Source organism: Chiloscyllium plagiosum, chromosome 12 (assembly GCF_004010195.1).
Source record: "Chiloscyllium plagiosum isolate BGI_BamShark_2017 chromosome 12, ASM401019v2, whole genome shotgun sequence".
In the NCBI taxonomy this organism is placed as follows: Eukaryota; Metazoa; Chordata; class Chondrichthyes; order Orectolobiformes; family Hemiscylliidae; genus Chiloscyllium; species Chiloscyllium plagiosum.
This window is the reverse complement of record NC_057721.1, coordinates 53,662,727-53,684,908: the sequence shown is the minus strand read 5'-3', so window position 1 is coordinate 53,684,908 and position 22,182 is coordinate 53,662,727. Positions and strand designations below refer to the sequence as shown.

The window sequence follows — 22,182 nt, the reverse complement described above, 5'->3', positions numbered from 1 at the left end:
CGATTCGACTATGTTCCAGACAGTGATCAGGTCCTGGTAAAAGACAGGCAGCGTCTTGAGGGCGACCTGCAAACCGTCACGGTCGACGAACAGGAGCTGCGTGTCGTAGTTGGGGTTACGCACCTGGCGGAAAAAATACGTCGCCAGGGCGCATCACCTAGGAGGAGGCTCGACGTAAAGGTATCGCCGCAAGGTCTGAAGGCGGAACGTCGCGACCTTGGAGACCCCTGTATTTATCTATCATCCGGGATTCCCTGATTGGCCCAGGTTGACAGTCCCAATTAGGGAACTCATACTCAGTGAGATCCATCTGTCCAATCTGCTTCAATCACTACACCTGATCCCTTGAAGTTCAGGCTTGTTTTTTCTCTCGTAGTTTTTCCTGTGATATTTTCACCCAGTCTTGTTCCCCCAACATGGCAGTGTGTGTACCAGACCATGACCTGTCTTTTGCACCTGGACCATTTCAGAAGAATTTCCTCTCTTTCTTCAGATGGTAACAGTAGCGAGGCTGTGACATTGGCTGCATCTATCTCGGGCTCTGAGGTTTCCTTGACACTCAATTGAGGGAGAGAAGCAACAGCCTTTCTGGCTGTTCGGAGGGCCAGGGTATGTTTTGTTCCTACCCCGTTTGCGAGGTAGCAGCTTTTATGTCCATGTTCGCTCAGGTCAACCTCACTAACCCGAACATTGTACATCATGGGAGCCAACATCGTGCCAATCCTGCCTCATACCCATGCGGGGCCATTCCCGTGGTTTCGACACCAAACTATGTCCTCTGATGTAAACTGTCTCTCTCACTTAGAGGAGGCCTGCAGCAGGATTGCAGTTTCACCAGCCCCACCACCAGGTCTGGGAAGATTACATTTAACCTGGTCTGGAGTATTCTCTGATTCAACAACTCTCTTGAAGCTATCCCTGTACTTGTGTTGGGGTTGGTCCTACAATCAAACAGGAACTGGGTCAGTTTGGTTTTGAGTGAAGCTATAGGCATGGGCACTTTGGGCATGGGCACTTTGAATGGGCACCCATATACAATTAAAAACATAGAGTACACTAAAGGACCAGCATAGTCGGTGTGTAACTGAGTCCAGGGTTTACTCGGCTAATTCCACAAATGTGGAAGAGTTGCTGGCCGTAATGTCTGTCCTCGTTGGCACCCTGGGCACTGCCTCTGCAACACAGCTATGTTAACATCCAATCGTAGCCACCAGACATAATGTCCTGCCAACATCTTCATTTTTCAAACCCCTGGATGACCCTGGTGGAGCTCAGCCAGTGCCTGGTGGTGGCCTTTACTTGAGTCAATCACATTTTCTCCCCATAATAATATGGTGTTCTCTATGGTGATCTAGTCTTGCCGGGCCCAGAAAGTTTTCAATTCTGGCTCCGATAACCCTTTTGTTTCTTCCATCAACACCAGCTGTTTTAGTTTTGCTAGGATGCGATCATTTAGTGTCCACAGTCAGATTATTGTCAGCGGTGACCAGAAGGATATCCAGAAAATTTAAAACCAAAATGAAGTCTTCCAGCTGAGGCAGCACTGGCAATGTATCTGCCCATGGGAGGCGGCACAAAGCATCTACACTGGCTACTTGGCCTCCTAGCCACTCATCCAACTTGTAATTGTATGGACTGAGAATAAGGGCCCACTGCTGAATTCGACATGGAACTATGGGCGGTGCTGCCTTGCTTTCTTTAAGTAGGCCAGGCAGGGGTTTGTGGTTCATCATTATTACAAATTTACATTAAGGTATTGGTGGAACTTCCTCACATGAAAGATGACCGTCGAACCTTCCTTCTCTGTCTGGGTATGTTTTGTTTTGGCATCAGCAAAAGTCCAGGAAGCAGATGCGAACAGGTGTTCCTCTCCTCGAGGCCACTGGTAGACCAATACTACTGCAATGCCAAATGGGGAGGCATCGCATGTCAGCGCCAGATCACACAAGGGATTGTATTGGGCCAACATCTTAGATGACAATAGCTCTTCCTTCACTTCCCTAAAGGCTACATCTTGGCTCCAAGAACATTGACCCTTTTTCAATAGCAGATGTAAGGGTGCCAGGATGCAGACCAGGTTATGTGTGAACTTTCTGTAATAATGCACCAACCCAAGGAAAGACCAAAGCTCCAGTATAGACATGGGAGCCAGGACACCTTTGATCTTCTTCATTTATCTTCTGACATGTGTAACCCAGTCTTGGTGACTCTGTAGCCCAAGTAGGTAACTTGGAATGCATGGAACACATTTTTCTTTCCAAAGACACACACCTGCCTTGGATAAACATTAAGCACTATGGTCAAATACTCTAGATGCTCTTTATTGTACTTTCTGGTTGTTAGCACATCATCCACATGGTGACCTGTAAAATATTCTCCATTGGAAAATGGCACAGGTTGGTGATACCCAAAAGGCATTCTCGTATATTGGTCCAAACCCTTATGGGTATTCATTATAACATAATTCTGGGATTCCTCATTTAATCACAACAGCTTCGTGGAGGACTGCATCCCCCTGCCAATTATCTTATAAATCCTCTATGCGAGGGATTGGGTGTGTACCCAGCTGTGAAAAGCCATTTACTGTTTGCTTGAAATCCCCACAAAGGTGAACTGACCCAATTCACAGTAAATATAATTAGTGTTGCCCATCACCGATATAGCCATTCTGGTGTCAACCTCCATTGGAACCTGGTGGCCATTTATTTTGATTGGTTCTGATTTGCAGATTGCTAAGCAATTTAATTGTTCCACACTCGCTGTATGTGGACTCCCCAGGGTGTGCACTCTCCTGAATACTCACCTATGAGTCCTTTTACTCAGTTCAGGTCGAGTGGAACTCATTTGCTGTCTTGAGTCAGCAACTACAACAGCTTGCGGACCGTACCCTTGATAAAACTTTAACTGTTTATCCGAGGCTTGGCTTTAGTTTGCCTTTTTGCTGTGGGCTGATCTAGAGTACCTCTGCTCAGGATATGTCCTGACTGAGGCTATGCAAATATCTTCATTCAAACTCAGTCAACCTGGTGAGGGTGTCCACTTACATCACAACATCCTGTAACTCATAAGCTTCACTTGCTACATTTTCTGATGACAAATCCAGCTAGTGCCTGTTTGATGTCTTGTTGGGCTTCAGCTAGTTTGCATTTTTGCATGGATCACATCATTAATCCCACATACCAAATGGTCTCTTAGCATCATACTTCGGGTCAAACCAAAATCAGATGCTAGTCATTTTAACCTCATTAAAAATCTCAATATGGATTCCCCAGGTTCTTGAACTGCCAAGTAAAACCGATATTGTCTCAGAATTAGAGGAGGCTTGGGTTCATAATATTCCTGAACTAAACCCATCAACTCTTGAAAGGTTTTAGTATCTGGTGCCTCAGGGAAAGTTGTTCTCCTAATAATCAATAAAGTTGCAGGTACACACGCTATCATGAAAACTACTCAGTGCAGTAGTTGTCAGTCCTAGTCATTCAGTCATTGGTCATTCAGACCAATGAATGGTCATTGGTCTGAAAAAGGTAATGCATTCTTTCCACATACTGGACACGGACGGCAGGATCAAGCTTGTCAAACTACCCAAATAGTGGCTTGATGCCAGAAATGTTTACCCAACTCAAGACGACTGTTGCGAGCGAATCTCTACAGGAGCAGCGGTTGTTTTGGGGATGTAGGGGTTGGTGGCAGCAGACTGCGATGCAAGTAGGACAGTGATTGTGAATGGAGGCAGTTTAACATGTAAGTGTGAGAGACATAGAGCATGCAAGAGCAAGGGGGTGGAGAGGTGGCACTAATTGTCATCAACACTCTGACTTCATTGGGAGAGGCATAATCACATTAACATCACTCAAGTGTATTACAAGAGCTCAGGGGATATAGTAAGTTGATGAGCATTTTACAAAAAGAGATGGGGTGAGGTCGTGGGATGATCAAACCGATGGGATTGACATGGAGGTCAAGGCAAATACAAACCATGACTGGGTGTGTGTTTTCGGTGGGAATTATGTGATCACCAAGATTGACAGGCCAAGCCTGTGACTCACTCTGTGAAACCTATGTTACCTTCCTTCCTCATCCACATCATGAGTGCACAGATAAAACAACAAAGATCGACTACGCACTCAGAATGGAGAGAATAAGCATCTTTTTTCTCTGGCAGTGAGATTTATTTATGTGTGCTGTGAGGCTCTTTAAGGGGCAGCAAGCACATACAGTACGAGTTAAAGATTTCCATTTTCACAAAATTCCTCACGTGGACCCTGTGCATTGATCAATTCTCCCGACTAAAAATCCTGACCTCAAGAATCTTAACCATGTCATTCAACATTCCAAAATAATCCCTTTGATTGGCTGTGAAGTCCAAGTAATCTCAGGGTCAGCTGTAAAAATTCATCTTAGGTCCAAAATTCTGTCTCTTTCCATGATTTCATGATGTGAGCAAAGTTTCAGCAGATGCTTTGTCACCTAGGAAGAACATTATGTCTAAAAAGACAGCAGAAATTGGTTATTTACAAAGTTACGACCTGGAAATTGGCTCCAGCAAGTCAGGAAAAGACCTTATGCTCAAGCAGATGGTAAATGTTGAATGATAAGTGGGACACAGAGGAGGCGATGGCCAGTGAGTCAGGGAGTGATCAGAATTTGAATTGGATTTTGGACTGTGTTTTAAGTGAGAAATAGTCTGATTGTTGATGTTATATCATGTAAATTTGAAAGATCCATGCCTAACCTCTCATGAGCACATCTTGGAGCTTGGAAAATAGTTATAAGTGTTACTGTCTTCATCTGAGTGAATTGTAAAGGTGACCCTAATCAAAATCTTTAGAATATGAAACAAGAGATTATCGTCAATGCCTGTGGAACAACTCCCAGTGAAAACCACTGAAGTTATTTTCTTTCATTTATTCTTTAACCGTGTGTGTTTGTCTGTCTGTCTTTTGTGTAAATGGAAAACAATGTTTTGGGTTTAAAGCACAGAACCAATTAGGTTACTTTTTCTTTCATTTTTGCTGTGCTAATGGTACTATACTGTCAATAAATTGCTAACTCTTTTGCTTAAGGTCCAAAGTGGTATCTGGAATTGAGTATTCATAAAGTCTGTGATTGGTTCTTCAAAGCATCTGTTTAGGCAACTTTGGGGTCAATTTTGAGGGATTTTAAAGGTTTTAAATGTAATGCATTAATTGCAAAAGGCTGATTTAATTCAGCTGTCTATCCCCATGTGGTAACAATAAGTGCATTGCAAGAGCAGTGCAACCTGTATCAAATAAGAAAAAGGACAACACACAAGACTGCTAACATGTGTATCTGTACTATCTGGGGCTGCATCAGAATATTCAATGATCCTGAATGCATGTCATGCAAGCACAATGTAAAAACTCCAACAGCAGAGGGAATGTTTACATCCACAACCTGATCCATCCACTATTTAGACTAAAACTAATAACTAACTTACTCACAGTGCATAGGGAAGCTTCCATCTTGTGACAAGTTACTTCTCCAAGCTTTACATTCTTCAACAGCTTTTTTATTCACTCATGGTACCTGGGCATTGCTGACTAACCAGTGTTTGTTGTCCATCCTGAGTAGCCCTTGAGAAAGTGGGAGTGAGCTGCTGCCTTCTTGTGTTGCTGCAGTACATTCCTGGGGAGGACATGGCCTGGTTGTAATATCATGAGACCATTAATCCAGAAACTCAGTTAATATTCTGGTAGTCCAAATCATGCCATGGCAGATGGTGGAGTTTGAATTCAAATAAAACAAAATATCTGGAATTAAGAATCCACTGATAACCATTGTCAGTTGTCAGGAAAAGTTCATTAAGCTCACTAATGTCCGCCAGGCAAGGAAATCTGCCATCCTCACATGGTCTGGCCTATATGTGACTCCAGACCCACAGCAATGTGACTTTCAAGTGCCCTCTGAAAAGGCCTCGCAAGCCACTGAATTGTGTTAATTGCTTAGTCACATACCATGATGGCTGCTATTTTCTGATTATTTGGTATTGGGGAATAGATTATGTTTGACAATGAATCGCAATTCGTTCACAACTGATATTACAATATTACCTCACAATTTTTCTTTAAACAGTCCAGCAAAATGAATGTTATATTCTATGAAACTAATGATCATAAATTGTTGAGCAACAAATCAACATTCTAGCATTGTATTGCTGTCTTTTCATGCAACACCAATGATGAAGGGACTGCCATCTCCAACACAACTTATGCTTAGAAGGCAAAAGTGAATGAATATGCCCAGCAACCAATTGCCCATCCATTCCGAGACAGGCATTTTTCTTCAGAGATGGGGGAATGAAAGAGATGCGTGATGATGACCAGGTAGAGGATTATTATTCTGAGGAAGAGTCACTCAACCTGAAATGTTGACTGTGATTTCTCTTCACAGATGCTGCTAGACCCGCTGAGCCTTTTCAGCAAATTCAGTTTTTGTGAGAGAATTACTTTACACGGTGCAAAGGGTGCGAACCGGAAAAAAAAATACAGCAAACTTTGTCTTAATCAGCACTTTACGAACGGAGATAAACGCTTGAGAAACTGGCAGAAATTATACAGCTATAACACAGCAAACCTTATTGTATTTTCATGATCTCCATAATATCAGCTGAGGGTGTGAGTGAGAGACTCTCTGCATTATTATTTCAGTGATTTATGCTGTAAATAAAGGATAACAGTGATGTGTATACCCCTGCATTACATCTCTATTGCTGAGTACGTGCTTTTACATTGATTATGTGGACCTCTTGATCAACCAGTACACTTCTGGTCCCATTGGTGTCAGTTCATAAAAGATTTGCTGTACATATATTTGGATACCAGTACAATTTTATGTAATATGCAATAAGCCCTCATCATTTGAAGTTGCTCCTGATCATGGTGAAGGTACAGAAGACAGCTCAGTCCAAAGAGCAACACATGAATTAGTCATGAAGAGAGTGCTCTGAGAATGATGATTGTTCAGTGGTGTTGAGTCTCAGAAGCAGCAAGAAAACTAAGGTGTTGACCAAAAGCAGCTATGGACAACATATTCGCCTGCAGATAGACACATAATCAACAGAACAGAATACATTGTCAAATCTCCAAACCTTAATATCAAAGTTTCAATTGTTAGCCTTATAACCTCTGTTTTACCAGGTTTTATAATTGTTGAATTGACCCCATTTTTATATGTAGAATTATGTGTATCTGTTTGGGATAATTTTTTGAAGTTTTTGCAAAATCCAGGATGTGGAATTACATCTGACAGCATGTTTTAAACATTCCTTTAAAAGTAATACCATTACTTTACCACAGCATGTGATCTGAGGAAATAAAGGTTTTGGAAGCCAACATACCTGGGCCGGATCAATGAAGGAAACATTGGTGAAAGTGTGCTACTCATTGTAACTGCACAGCTTAATATTAGACAACACACTGAAGTTCCTGTGGCTGTAATATTTCCATGTATCAGGAGTTGTAATGTAGGTTTTCTGAATCTTTAAGTAGCACATTATCAACATTTAGTACTTATGTTATAGAAATTAACACAAGCATTGTCACATCAGATACAAATACCCCACTGGAGGCAAAGTCCACATCACAATCAAAATTCACTTTCTCAGCTCAATTTGTTCTGAGACAAAGAAAACGATGGCTGAATGTAAGAGAGTTTGAGTTCCCAGGTTTTCCAATGTGCTGTGCTGATGACCTTAGTGGAAAAGGAGGAGAGATGTTCATAGCTGACCAGGAAAACCCCAGAGACACAAATGTCAGTGAGCACATCTCACCATGATTGGAATTTACATGGTCTGTGAATGTAAACTGGTTTATGAGATGATTTTGGTTTTGAGTCTGTATTTTTGTGATAGACTTTATTTGCTTTGTAATCAAAATGATGAGGTAACATTGACAGAGGTATGGCCAGAAATTTGGGACTGATACTGAGTATGGGTTTTGGGTTAAGTCATGAGGGTCATACTTGAATTACAACCTGGGCAGAAAGGAATTCCTATGTTGCAGCTTCTTTTCCCCTTCTTCCTTAAGTGTGGCCTTTAGTGATGCACTTCTTCCTACTCATCAATGTGGGCAACACAGTGGCTCAGTGGTTAGCTCTCACAGTGCCAGGGGCCCAGGTCCAATTCCAGCCTTGGGGCGACTGCCTGTATGGGTTTCCATCAGGTGCTCAGGTTTCCTCGCACAATCCAAAAATGTGCAGGTTAGGTGGATTGCCATTGCTAAATTGTCCTGTAGTGTCTGGAGGTGTGAATGCAGGGTTATAGAGGTCTGGTAAGGGCCTGGCTCTGGGTGGCTTGCTCTTCAGAGGGTTGATGCAGACCCAATGGGCCAAATGGTCTCTTTTAGCACTGTAGGGATTCTATGATTTTAACCTGGCAACGGAAAGATCATGGGTTGGATCATGATAGCCAACTTGTGAGGGCAAGTAACAAGCTCCACATACTCAGCAACCATTTATTTCCTAACACTGAGTTTGGGTTTTACTGCAACCAAGCAGCTCCAGATATACAAAGCCTAGGTGAGGAGAGAGTGACTGTTCCTGTAATCAGTTTTCTAATGAATATGTTATCACAGGGTTTAACAATCATGAAATCAAAGGACTTCAGTGGGAAATATCTTTCTGGTTGGAGTCAACTCTAGCACAAAGGTAGATCGCTGAGGTTGCTGGAAATAAGTTATCTGAGTTCCAGGACTCGTTGCAGGCATTTCTCAAGATACTGTAAAGGGTTAATTATATCTGCTGTATTGGAAAATGTAAGGGGGTGATCAATTCAACGGGGAACGTAGCACAAACAGCCAAGTTTCTGGTATTGAGACTGGCTCTAATGCAACGAGGGGTATGTCGGGTTCCAAGAGATCAATTGTGTTCCGGGACTCTCCAGTCCGAGGTACAGACAGACATTTCTATGGCCAACAGTGAAAAGTCAGAATGGTGTGTTGCTTCCCTGGTGCCAGGATCAAGATGTCTCAGAGAGGGCGCAGAATGCTCTTACGGGGGAGAGGGGCCAGCAGGAGGTCATTGTCCACTTTGGAACCAATGACTTGAGAAGGGAAAAGGTTGAGATTCTGAAGGGAGATTACAGAGAGTTAGGCAGAAATTTAAAAAGGAGGTCCTCAAGAGTAGTAACATCTGGATTACTCCCGGTGCTATGAGGTAGTGAGGGCAAGAATAGGAGGACGGAGCAGATGAATGCATGGCTGAGGAGCTGGTGTTTGGGAGAAGGATTCACATTTTTGGATCATTGGAATCTCTTTTAGGGTAGAAGTGGCCTGTACAAACAGTTGTACAGATGTACCTCCTAGAGAAGGTGCAAAACTTGACCTACTCTTGGGAAATAAGGCATGGCAGGTGACTGAGGTGTCAGTGTGGGAGCACTTTGGGGCCAGCGACCATAATTCTATTAGTTTTAACATGGTGATGGAAAAGGGTAGACCAGATCTAAAATTTGAAGTTCTAAATTGCAGAAAGGCCAATTTTGACTGTATTTGGCAAGAACTTTCAAAAGCTGATTGGGAGCAGATGTTCGCAGGTAAAGGGACGGCTGGAAAATGGGAAGCCTTCAGAAATGAGAAAATGAGAATCCAGAAAATGTATATTCCAGAAACACTGAATACCCTGTCAATATAACAGACATTACTCTGAACTACAGACATTCTATACAAGGATTCTAGAATGCTAATGCAGACTCTTCATTCTCTCAAAGGCAAAGCTACAAATGGTGGGAAAAGAGGTGCCATAGATGAAGGTGAAAAACCACCACAGAGAATACTGAATCTTGGTTTGCCCTTTCATGATATAGTCAAAGAGGAGGAACCCACTAGTCCATTTAATAGATTTAAAAATCACGCAACACCAGATTATAATCCAACAGGTTTATTTGGAAGCACTAGCTTTCTGAACACTATAACCTGGTGTTGTGTGATTTTTAACTTTGTCTACCCCAGTCCAACAGCAGCTCCTCCACACCATTTAATAGATTTAGATCATCCTGTACTCTTAGATTTGGGCAGTGTTGTTATGCAAGTCCCTGCTATCTGTTTTAGGACAAATCATCCTTTTGAAGAAGATCAAGAGCTAAAGTGGCCTCCTTATTTAACCAAACATCTGCTGGAAATGCAATAACAGCTACTGTAACCACGGTTAGTAATAAATGTGCCCTGTTGAACCACAACTCAGAAGTGGGAATAATACTGTATTATTTCAAACACCAATGAAAGTAAATGAAGCTTTAAATAATCCTCCAGTTACCAAAGTGCTCACAACGTCTGAGATGGATTACATCAGGGAGATAGAAAAGAATCTTAAATCATGTAAGAAATCGGTCTCACAACTCCAACATAGATCAAACACTATTCTGTGTTTCTCCATGATTCAGTACTTTCCACTTGGAAAAAACTTAATATATTCCTGCTTTTTGTTTTCTGTCTGCCATCCAGTTCTCTCTTCATATCAGTACATTACAGCCAATCACATGTGCTCTAATATTACTTGCTAATCTCTTTTATTGGACATTATTGAAAGCCTTCTGAAAGTCCAAGTAAACCACATTCCCTTTTCAAATCCATGTGTTAAATCATTGAAAGATTCCAGTAGATTTGTCAAGCATGACTTCCCTATCCGAAGTCCATTCTGACTGTGTCTGACCCTCTCCCTGTTTTCCAAGTATTCAGCTACTGAATCTTTTATAATGGACTTTAGCACTTTCCCCACTATCAATGTCAGGCTAAGTGGCCTGTTGTTCCCCGTTTTCTCTCTACCTCATTTTCAAAATTGAGAGGTCACATTAGCTAGCCCCCAATCCATAAGAATTTTGAAAGATGACCGCCAAAGCATCATTTTTAGAGTCCTCCATGTCCCTCCTCCCTACCTTTTATCTTCTCCTGCTGAACACTCTCTGCTCATTCCTGAAGAAGGGCCTGTGCCCGAAACGTCGAATCTCCTGTTCCCTGGATGCTGCCTGACCTGCTGTGCTGTTCCAGCAATAAAGTTTCAACTACTACCTAAATGGAGTCAAGTTAGGTACAGGGGCAGTACAAAGAGATCTGGGTGTTCTTGTACACCAGTCAATGAAGGCCAATATGCAGGTACAGCAGGTTGTGAAGAAAGCTAATAGCATGCTGGCCTTCATAACAAGAGGGATTTTTTATAGAAGCAAAAAGGTTCTTCTGCAGCTGTACAGGGCCCTGGTGAGACCACACCTGGAATATTGTGTGCAGTTCTGGTCTCCAACTTTGAGGAAAGACATTCTGGCTATTGAGGGAGTGCAACGTAGGTTCACGAGGTCAATTCCTGGAATGTTGGGACGACCTTATGTTGAAAGATTGGAGCGACGGGGCTTGTATACCCTTGAATTTAGAAGACTGAGAGGGGATCTGATTAAGACATATAAGATTATTAAAGGATTGGACACTCTGGAGGCAAGTAACATGTTTCCACTGATGGGTGAGTCCTGAACCAGAGGATACAGCTTAAAAATAAGGAGTAGGCCATTTAGGACCGAGATGAGGAGAAACTTCTTCACCCAGAGAGTGGTGGGTGTGTGGAATACTCTGTCCCAGAGGGCAGTGGAGGCCCAGTCTCTGGATTTGTTTAAGAAAGAGTTGGATAGAGCTCTCAATGATAGTGGAATCAAGGGTTATGGAGATAAGGCAGGAACAGGATACTGATTGAGGATGATCAGCCATGATCATAACGAATGGTGGTGCAGGCTCAAAGGGCAGAATGGCCAACTCCTGCACCTATTGTCTATTAGAAGGTTCCAACCAGCCCCTTTATAAGATCAATGCCATAGTCCATGTAACAATGCTCAGCCTGCCATAACCACAACTTGTGAAAATAACATTTAGTCATTTACATGTTATTATTTGTCCATGCCATAGAGCAGAGTTTATACAGCAATTTTCCTTTTAGTTTATACAGCTGCTTCTTGAGCAAACATTTGCCAGGTTTCTTCCTCGGATTCTTTCTCTCCCTGAGCGGTAATGTCGCCGTGGGCTCCTGAGTAAACGCAAAGTAAGCAGCTTTTTTAAAACGGGGACAATGCCTCAAAATCTTCTTTTAGTTTGTGTTGAAATGTATTTCCGTTTCTTTCTGTGAATCAGAGATATACCAGCAGATATACAACTGTATAATAATAGGTTTATGACTGAGGGAATCCTTCGTGTGATAACTATTATCTACTAATGGTTGACATTTTATGAACATTGCATATCCCACCGACTTTCCCATCGAAATCGATCGGAGTGGCGCCTGCTCTCCCTCGGACGAAAAGCAAAACTCAACACACAACGGTATGTGCTGGTGTTGATCTCAATGCGGGACGCGGAAATGCTGTATCCACATTTAGCAGGAATCTTATGGTCTTATGAATCAATTTGTATAAATTGGTTACTGACGTACAGCAATTCTGAATTCATTTATCGAAGTGTTTTGACAGAACTGAATGTACTCTGAAAAACCAAACTCTGAGCAGTGTACGTTAATAGATTGAATCCAGGAGAGTGAAAGAAGTGGGAAGGAAATCGGAAACAGGAACAAAAATTGCAAGAGAAACTCCGCAGGTTTGGTGGCATTTGCGCAGAGAAAGTCGGGTCAGCGATTCGATCCCAGTGACCCTTCTTCAGAACAGAATGAAACCTGTTGGAAAGCTGGTGGAGATGTGAAAAAGATCCGTAGGGCAGGTAAATCCTTCCCAGGTGTGAATATGTATACTTGAAAAAATGATCCAAGTGAAAAACGTTACTACTTTTAAAAAATGGTGAATTGGTTTTCTCAATAAATTCATGAGAATTAGTTCTGAAATGGAAGAGTTTAAACAGAAGTGAACAAATAAGGACAAGTCGAATCGTTAATAATGTTGAGGAATGTCCGCCTCAATTACACTGTGAGCGGAGTAATTATTTCTTTGAGTCACCTCTGGATAATGTTGGCCAGCCAGCAATGTTGATATGCGATGGGTCATTAAAATACATTGTGCTCAATTAATTTAAAAATTATTTTCAGGCTTAGCTATTTTTTAACCTGTCGCCAGCAGCTGGGAGATTATTGTGGAAATGGCCCGTTTGTAGGAACTTTACGTTAAAATATGTGTTGGTTTAATCCTGCTCCACTTTGGGAGTATATCTCTTAATGAGGATAGAGTCATGTCGAGAGTCATGTGCCCTGTTCTGAATTCTGCATCACTGGTCATCACTGTAATGCAATGTGTGGAAATGCAGCAGACAATTTAGTGCATTATAAAGAAATTAAATGCACTGAGCTAATACCCACAGAGCCTGTGCTATTACTATTAATTGAAGGACAGTATTGACCAGGATGCCCGGGTGAACTCCTATGCCCTTCTACAAAGTAGTAAGGTGGGATCTTTTGTATTCACCTGGGAGGAAGGATAAAGCAATGTTTGGTTTATTACAGCTGAAAGGTGATGCTTCCAGCGGTGCAGTACATCCCCTGCTAGATCACTGTCCGAGTCTATCAACCTAGAATTATTTTTTTCAGGTTTTTGTTGTTTCAAGAGACCGTGTTATAGAGTCACCCAGCACGGAAACAGTCCAATCAATCCATGCTGAACATCATTCCAAACTAAACTAGTCCAGGCTGCCTGCTCCTGACCCATATCCCTTCAAACCATTCTTGTTATAGTTACCCAAGTGTCTATTAAACATTTGCAATTGTATCCACACCCACCAGTTTATTTCACATGCAAACCACCCTCTGTGTAAAACAGAATTTGCCCCAAAGTCTTTTTAAAATATCTCTCCTCTCACTTTCAAAGTCTGTGCCTGAATCTTGAACTTGCCTGTCTTTGGGAAAAGGCACCTACTATTAACCCTGTCGATACCCCTCATGATATTTCAACTTCTACAAGGTCACCTCTCAATCTCCTATGCTCCAGTGAAAAAATCCCAACCCATCCAACCTTTCCTTAGAACTTAAACCTTCTAATTTTTCCGCATTGTATGTTCCTTTGACATCATGAAGTGCCTTTATGGTTCTCCTTCACAACATTTCTGGACCTTAGTCCTTTTCCTTTTGCCTTGGTAACCAGAACTCATTTTAAAAGTAACAAACAGCCCACATCTTCCAATCTAGATCAGATTCCCTATTTCTGACAAACTCAACATTCCCAGGGTTCTTCCAACTGAATTAAAGTCCAACACACAGACACCATCGTCAGAGTGGATCATCACAGAAACTGTGCTCTTTACTGCAGTAGGTATTGAACTCCAGTAAGTACCCACAGTTTAAAGGACACAAAACTAATTAGACAGTGACTTCGGAAAGTGGGTGAATGTGGTGAATTTTCAAAGGGAGTTGTGATAATTTATAATTTGGTTGAGGTAGGCTAATTAAAAGCTACGAATTAATCTCTACAAACAGTTTAGATCATATGCTAAAGGAGATGTTCCATTAATTATTGAATTAATGAATGAAATCAGACTTTATTCAGTGTAATAAAGTAAATTAACATAATCATCTAACAGCTATGTAAGGAACTAATAAAAGACAAAGAAGTTATACTTATCAGACACACAAGACAACGTGAATACTGGCTTCAAATCCCAGCCAGCAAACAAGAACACACTTCCTCCCTCAAGAACAGTAATGTGTTGATTGTCAATATCATTTAATCTGTCCATGAGTTTGCATATTTTCTCACTCTAAGATGATCAATTGTTTTAGAGTGTTTCTGTGATGTGTTTATGGGAGGTGTGGTGGCTCAGTGCTGAGCACTGCTGCCTCACAGCGCCAGGCAACCAGGTTCGATTCCAGCCTCGGGTAACTGTCTGTGTGGAGTTTGCACATTCTCCCTGTGTCTGCGTGGATTTCCTCCAGGTGCTCTGGTTTCCTCCCACAGTCCAAAAATGTGCAGGTTAGATGAATTAGCCATGCTAAATTGCCCATAGTGTTAGGTGCATTAGTTAGGGGTAATTGTGGGGAATGGGTCGTGGTGGGTTACTCTTTGGAGGATCGGTGGGGACTTGTTGGCGAAAGGGCCTGTTTCCATACTGTAGGGAATCTAATCTAATCATTTGTTCTGGACCAGGCCAGACTCTCTCAGAATAGTTTAAGAAGGTAGCCTAGACTCTAACTGTTTTGTATTTGAAAGGAAGATGTGAGTGGATAAGGCAAGGGTGATGCAGCTGGTCAAACCACTCGGCTTTAAGCAAAAAAGAATTTATTTAAAGACAAAGAAAACAAAATAGGATTTAGTATAATCTAGCTATTGGAAAACTCAACCGACTTGATACAACTTAACTAAAGAACTATTCTAATTCCTGGAACATCCCACAAAAACACCCCTTGGCAATAGATATATATTCGAAAACATGTTCTTACAAGCAGGAGTGATTTCAGAGACAAATGTCAATCAGGGAATATCTGTTGAAGCATGGAACCTTTTGCACTGCAGCAACTTCTGCTACAGCTTGAACTCAATCAAACTGGAAAAAGTCCTGAACTGAGAGAACTGACCACTCCATTGGCAATGTTAAAGGAAACAATTCCAGACATTTCGGCATCTCTGCCTTACAACCTCACTTGAAAAATCCCTAAGGACAAAGAAACCTTGTTAAAGTGACAGCATTGTCACAATTTAAAAGAACATGTTATTATTCATAAGTTTCCCTTTAGCTTTGATACCAAAGTCACTAAGTTCAGAATGTTGTTGCTAAGTTCTCAGAAGTCTGTTTGTCCCTGTTTTTCTCACCGTCTATTTTAACCACCGTCTATTTTAACCAATGAATAATCATGCAACTTTCATTCACTATGGATTCTTCATTACTTATCCATTAGTTGCAGACTAATTGACAAGCTTCTTCTAATTTGACACTTGTTGCTGGCCAATGATTATTATTATTTCTAGTTTGACAGGGTTCTGTGCAAATTAAGTGCTGTAATCAAAATGTGTTTTGGGAAAGCAAATCTTAGCAGGACTTATACACTTAATGGTAAGGTCCTAGGGACTGTTGCTGAACAAAGAGACCTTGGAGTGCAGGTTCATAGCTCCTTGAAGTGGAGTCGCAGGTAAATAGGATAGTGAAGAAGGCGTTTGGTATGCTGTCCTTTATTGGTCAGAATATTGAGTACAGGAGTTGGGAGGTCATGTTGCGACTGTACAGGACATTGGTTAGGCCACTGTTGGAATATTGCATGCAATTCTGGTCTCCTTCCTAACGGAAAGATGTTGTGAAACTTGAAAGGGTTCAGAAAAGATTTACAAGGATGTTGCCAGGGTTGGAGGATTTGAGCTATAGGGAGAGGTTGAACAGGCTGGGCTGCTTTCCCTGGAGTGTCGGAGGCTGAAAGGTGACCTTATAGAGGTTTACAAAATTATGAGGGGCATGGATAGGCTAAATAGACAAAGTCTTTTCCCTGGGGTCACAGAGTCCAGAACTAGAGGGCATAGGTTTAGGTTGAGAGGGGAAAGATATGAAAGAGACCTAAGGGCCACCTTTTTTACGCAGAGGGTGGTACATGTATGGAATGAACTGCCAGAGGATGCGGTCGAGGCTGTACAATTTTAACATTTAAGAGGCATTTGGATGGGTATATGAACAGGAAGGGTTTGGAGGGATATAGGCCGGGTGCTGGCAGGTGGGACTAGATTGGATTGGGATATCTGGTCAGCATGGATGGGTTGGACCGAAGGGTCTGTTTCCATGCTGTACATCTCTATGACTCTATGACTCTATCAGTAGAAAATCTTGACCTTTCAGATTAATCAAATACATGTATTTGTAACATTTCTTGAAAAGTGGTCAATTTAGTAAATTAAATCAGCAAAATCTGCAAGCCCAGCTCTACGAGCAAGTGGGCGTGTGAAAGAGCAGGTGACGATGGGTGCGGGGGTAATGTGTCAAGGGACGTCAGATCTTGGGTTGGAGTGGGGTATTGAGTTTTGGGAGTGAGGGACAGAAGCAGTTGCCTGAGCTTGGCAGAGAGGAACTTGGCAACTCTCAGGTTGTGTGGCGAAACAAGAGCAGTCTGGGGTGGGGACGTTCTCGGTGTTCAGGGTAGGGATTATTGTGTTGGATGCGCAGGGTAGAGCGGGCCAGTATGAATATTTGTGAACCAATCTAAGTGTTTGATCAAGAGTTATGGGAGATTTCAATCCTCTAACCTTTCATGACTAACAGTTAAGGTAAAACAAAGCCATTCTGAAGTTTCCGACTCTGAATTAGAGTCAGTGCCCATCAGAAATTTCAACTTTCCATGAGATTCCCACATGGTCAGTACATTTGGACATCTGAGAAATGCATCTTTCTGAGTTCATCCAGACTCTCACTGTCTGCACACGGGAAGATCTGTGCCAATCAGGTTTTGGCCCATTGTGGCCATTTAACTTAACGGTTTTACTTTTCTTTGTCACACTTTGGTGATAATAAAAAAACTTTATTTTGTGATTCACTATTGCCCCTGAAACTATGATGAGCCAAATGAAAAAAATTTGGAATGACCTCCACCTCAGATGCAGAGCATTTTGTTTGGGTCGCAGTTCATGTGCTTTTCTTTTCAGGCATAAATCTTGGAGGATGTGTATCCAGCAAACCCTTGCTTTCACCAGATGGATTTTATTATCAGGACTAGTGGATGTCAAGAAACTGTAATGTTCGACGCTTCAACACTCCTGCAAATATTACAAACTGTCTCCGTGGGAAAAAAGTTCACATTTTTGGAGATTCCACTATACGTCAGTGGTTTGAATATTTGACAGAATTTGTACCAGGTGATGTTTATCCATATTTCTCATGGATTTTGAAATAATTTGCTTTATGTGTTACATATAATCATTTTTTTAAATTCCCAGGCATTTATGCTTTCCTCGACATTTGTAAAGTCAGTCAGCATTTCGACACAGCACACTTTAAACTGCAGTGAAGCAGCTTACATTTGTATATCATCTTTATTGTAATAAATTGTTCTGAAGTAGTACAAAATTACAAGAGTAATAAAGCAAAATTAGATGTCAAGCTCCATCAGCAGATATCAAGATAGATGGTCAAATAAGCCAAGTATGAGGGGCAACTCAAAGGAAAAAAATGAGGTCAAGTGTCAGAGATGCTGACAGATTGAATTCCAGATCATAGATGACTAAAGCCCTGACCATCAATGGTGTAGTGATTAAATCTGGGGATGCTCTAGCAACCTATAGTGATAGGAGTACAGCCATCTCAGTGCTGGGGTGATAAGAGATAAGTTATGATGAGATGTAGATGACAGTTTTAAAATCAAGGTTTTGCTTGAGCATGGGCCATTGCAGGTGCACAGATGCGATCGGTGAATAGGATTTGCGGCAAATAAAGTCAAAGGCGGAAGGATATTTCACGACTTCAATCTACGAATGGGGTTGGTGGGAATAAATTAGAATGATCTCGTGTCAAGGTCACTATAGCAATAATGAGGGTCTCGAGAGTAGGATCATGGCAAATCTGTCACAGGCCTCATCCCCTCTCTTGTGCCATCACCTCATAGCTCTCAACTCCCAAATGTTTCCAAAATCTATCCACCTCCATTCTAAAAGCTTTCAGTAGTACTGGATGATAGCTAATTCCAAACATTGCCTACTCTCTGGGAGAAATTCTTTTGCACCTTTTCTCTCCCTGCGCCCTTATTCTGTAGCAATGTTCCCGAGTTCAAGATTCCCCCACGAATGGACACACCTTCTCATCATCTACCCTCTCAAGCCCCAACAGAATCGTGCATGTTTCAATAAGACTGCTCCTCATTCTTCTGAACTCAAAGGAATGAACGCCTAACTGGCCGTTCTTGATGTGTCAACCCCTTCCTCGCAGGACTCAGTCGAGTGGATGTCTTTTTGACTGTCTCCAATGCCAGTACATCCATTTTTAAAAGCAGCAAGCAGAATGATACATACTACTCCAGGCACATCCTCATCAACACTGTATACTGTCAAAAGACTAATTTTAAATTTCAAACCCCACACAACACAGGTCAAAATTCCATGAGCTTTCTTAATACAGACTGAACCTGCATTATAAGACCTTGTGTTTCATGCACAAGAACATCCAGATACTCCTGAGTTGTACATTTTTAGGTCTCTCTCCATTTAAAAATATGTCTGCCTTTTCCTATTCTTCCTATCAAAGTGCATGACATTGCACTTTACTGGATTCATCACAATCTATCAATCTTTGCTCACTCACTAAACCTGAGTTAAGATAGACTTTCATAATATTTTACAGTGAGTCTCATATCAGTGGTTGGGGAACTAATGGAAAACATTTGGAAGGAAAGAATTAATCTACACTTGGAAGGTTTGATCAGGGAGAGATGGTGTGGCTTTGTCAGAGGGAGGACATGCCTAAAAAAGTTGATTGAAGTTTTCAAGGTGATGATCAGGTGTGTAGAGGAGGGCAATGCAATTGATGTAGTTTATATGGATTTCAGCAAAGCCTTTGACAAGATCCCACATGGGAGACTTTCAAGAAGTTAAAAGCACATTGGATTCAAGTTAACTTGGCTCGTCAGATCAAAAATTATGTTTGGGTAATATTTGTACAGAAATCCTAACTATTCCTTCATCACCAACACCTATATTCTTGAAATGGGTTCATGAAAGGGAGATAATCTTTAATTACTTGCCTGGAATTCATTGAGGACATTATGAATGCAGGAGACAACAAGAAACTAGTAAAGGTGGTGTATCTAGATTTCCAGGAGGCATTCAACAAGGTGCCGCACAAAAGGCTGGTGCATGTTATAAGGGAGCACAGCATTATGGGTAATATATTAGCATGGATAGAGGATTGGTTAACGAACAGAAACCAAAGAGTAGGGATAAAAAGGTGTTTTTTTTTGGTTATCAATCAATGACTAGTGGTGTCCCTCAAGGATCAGTGTTGGGACCAAAATTGTTTACAATTTACATTGAAGATTTGGAGTTGGGAACTACGTGTAGTGTGTCAAAGTTCACAGATGGCACAAAGATGAGTGTCAAAGTAAAGTGTGCAGAAGGCACTGTAAGTCTGTAGAGGGTTCTAGATAGGTAAGTGAGTGGGCAAGGATACAATGATGGTATATGTGAGGTCATCCATTCTGGTAGGAATAACAGCAAAATGGACTACTATTTAAATGATGGAAAATTGCAATTTGCTATTGTGCAATGGGACCTAGGTATGAATCACAAAAAAAATTAATTGCAGGTGCAGCAGGCAAATTAGAAGGCAATTGGAACATTGTCCTTCAGTACTGGAGGGATTGAGTTTAAAACTGGGAGTTTATGCTGGAGCTGTATAGCATGCTGGTGAGACCACACCTGGAGTAGTGTGAGCAGTTTTGGTCTCCTTATTTGAGAAATGATGTACTTGTATTGGACAGGTTGCAGAGGAGGTTCACATGGTTCATTCCAGAGTTGAGAGGATTTGCTTATGAGGAGAGATGGACTAGAATGGGACTATACCCATTAGAATTTAGAAGAATTAGGGGGGATCTTATCGAAACATAGAACATTGTGAAGGGAATAGATAAGATAGAAGCAGGGAGGTTGTTTCCACTGGGGGTGAAACTAGAGCTAGGAGCATAGCCTCAAAATAAAGGGGAGCAGATTTAGGACTGAGTTGAGGAGGAATTTCTTCACCCAAAGGGTTGTGAATCTTTGGAATTCCCTGCCCAGTGAAGCAGTTGAGGCTACCTCATTGAATGTTTTTAAGGCAAAGTGATAATTTTTTGAACAATAAAGGAATTAGGGGTTATGTCAACGGGTGTGTAAGTGGAGTTGAGTCCACAAAAAAATCATAATACCATAAGACATAGAAGCAGAAAATAGGCCATTCAGCCCATCAAGTCTGCTCCACCATTTAGTCATGGCTGGTGGGTTTCTCTACTACATTCTCCCGCTTTCTCCCGATAACCCTTGATCCCCTTGATACTCAAGAACCGAACGAAGTCAGCCATAATCATATTGCTTGGCGGAGTAGGCTCAAGGGGCCAGATGGCCTACTCCTGCTCCAATTCCTTATGTTTTTATGTTCTTACATAACTATCTCATTGCACTGACTCTGACTTCTTGTGCATCACCATTTCCCTTTGCGGCACCAATTGTCTTGAGCATCTAGGCCCTGAATTCTGGAAGTTATAATTTCACCCCCTCTGTCTTTCTTCTCCTTTTTTCACTTTTGCACAGTCCTTCCCACCTCTTTGATTCAGCATTTAATCATCACCATTATAGCTCCTTTGTCTCTGTTGTTTTGCCATGATTGTGCCTCTTCTTGACAGATATTTGGATGTTCAGGTCACTATATAAATGCAAATTGTTTTCACATAGTTGACCATTCCACCTTTGATACTCATTGTCTTGTTTGGGAAGTGTGGAAGTGTAAGTTCTAAGGGGATATGTAATAATGTAGTTTTTGTTTAATTTAGTTGTTCGCCATGTTTCATTGATGAAGAAGGGCTTATGCCTGAAACGTTGATTCTCCTGCTCCTTGGATGCTGCCTGACCTGCTGTGCTTTTCCAGCAACACATTTTCATCTCTGATCTCCAGCATCTGCAGCCCTCACTTTCTCCTTCATTGATGTTAAACCTACAACATGTACCAGCAGCTAATAGAATAAACACATTGCATGTAATTTACCCAAATGGCCAAGGGAAGGGTGGAGAAGAGCAGAGCAATAGTAATTGGGGACTTAGTAGTTCGGGGCACAGATAGGCGGTTTTGTGGGGGCGAGAACCCAAATGGCCAAGGGAAGGGTGGAGAAGAGCAGAGCAATAGTAATTGGGGACTTAGTAGTTCGGGGCACAGATAGGCGGTTTTGTGGGGGCGAGAGAGACTCACGTTTGTTATGTTGCCTCCCAGGTGCAAGGGTACGTGATGTCTCTGATCGTGTTTTCCGGGTCCTTAAGGGGGAGGGGGAGCAGCCCGAAGTCGTGGTCCACATTGGCACCAATGACATAGGTAGGAGGAGCGCTGAGGATGTTAGGCAGGCTTTCAGGGAGCTAGGTTGGAAGCTCAGAGTGAGAACGAACAGAGTTGTTGTCTCTGGTTGGGTACCCGTGCCACGTGATAGAGAGTCGAGGAATAGGGAGAGAGAACAATTAAATGCGTGGCTACAGGGATGGTGCAGGAGGGAGGGAGTCCGGTATCTGGATAACTGGGGTTCTTTCTGGGGAAGGTGGAACCTCTATAAACAGGATGGTCT

The 22,182-nt window shown here is 41.9% G+C and overlaps 1 pseudogene; it reads left to right on the top strand.

Annotated features, from left to right (window-relative positions):
• The window catches only part of LOC122555515, a 130,223-nt pseudogene that overhangs the window by 90,281 nt on the left and 17,760 nt on the right, over nucleotides 1–22,182 (top strand).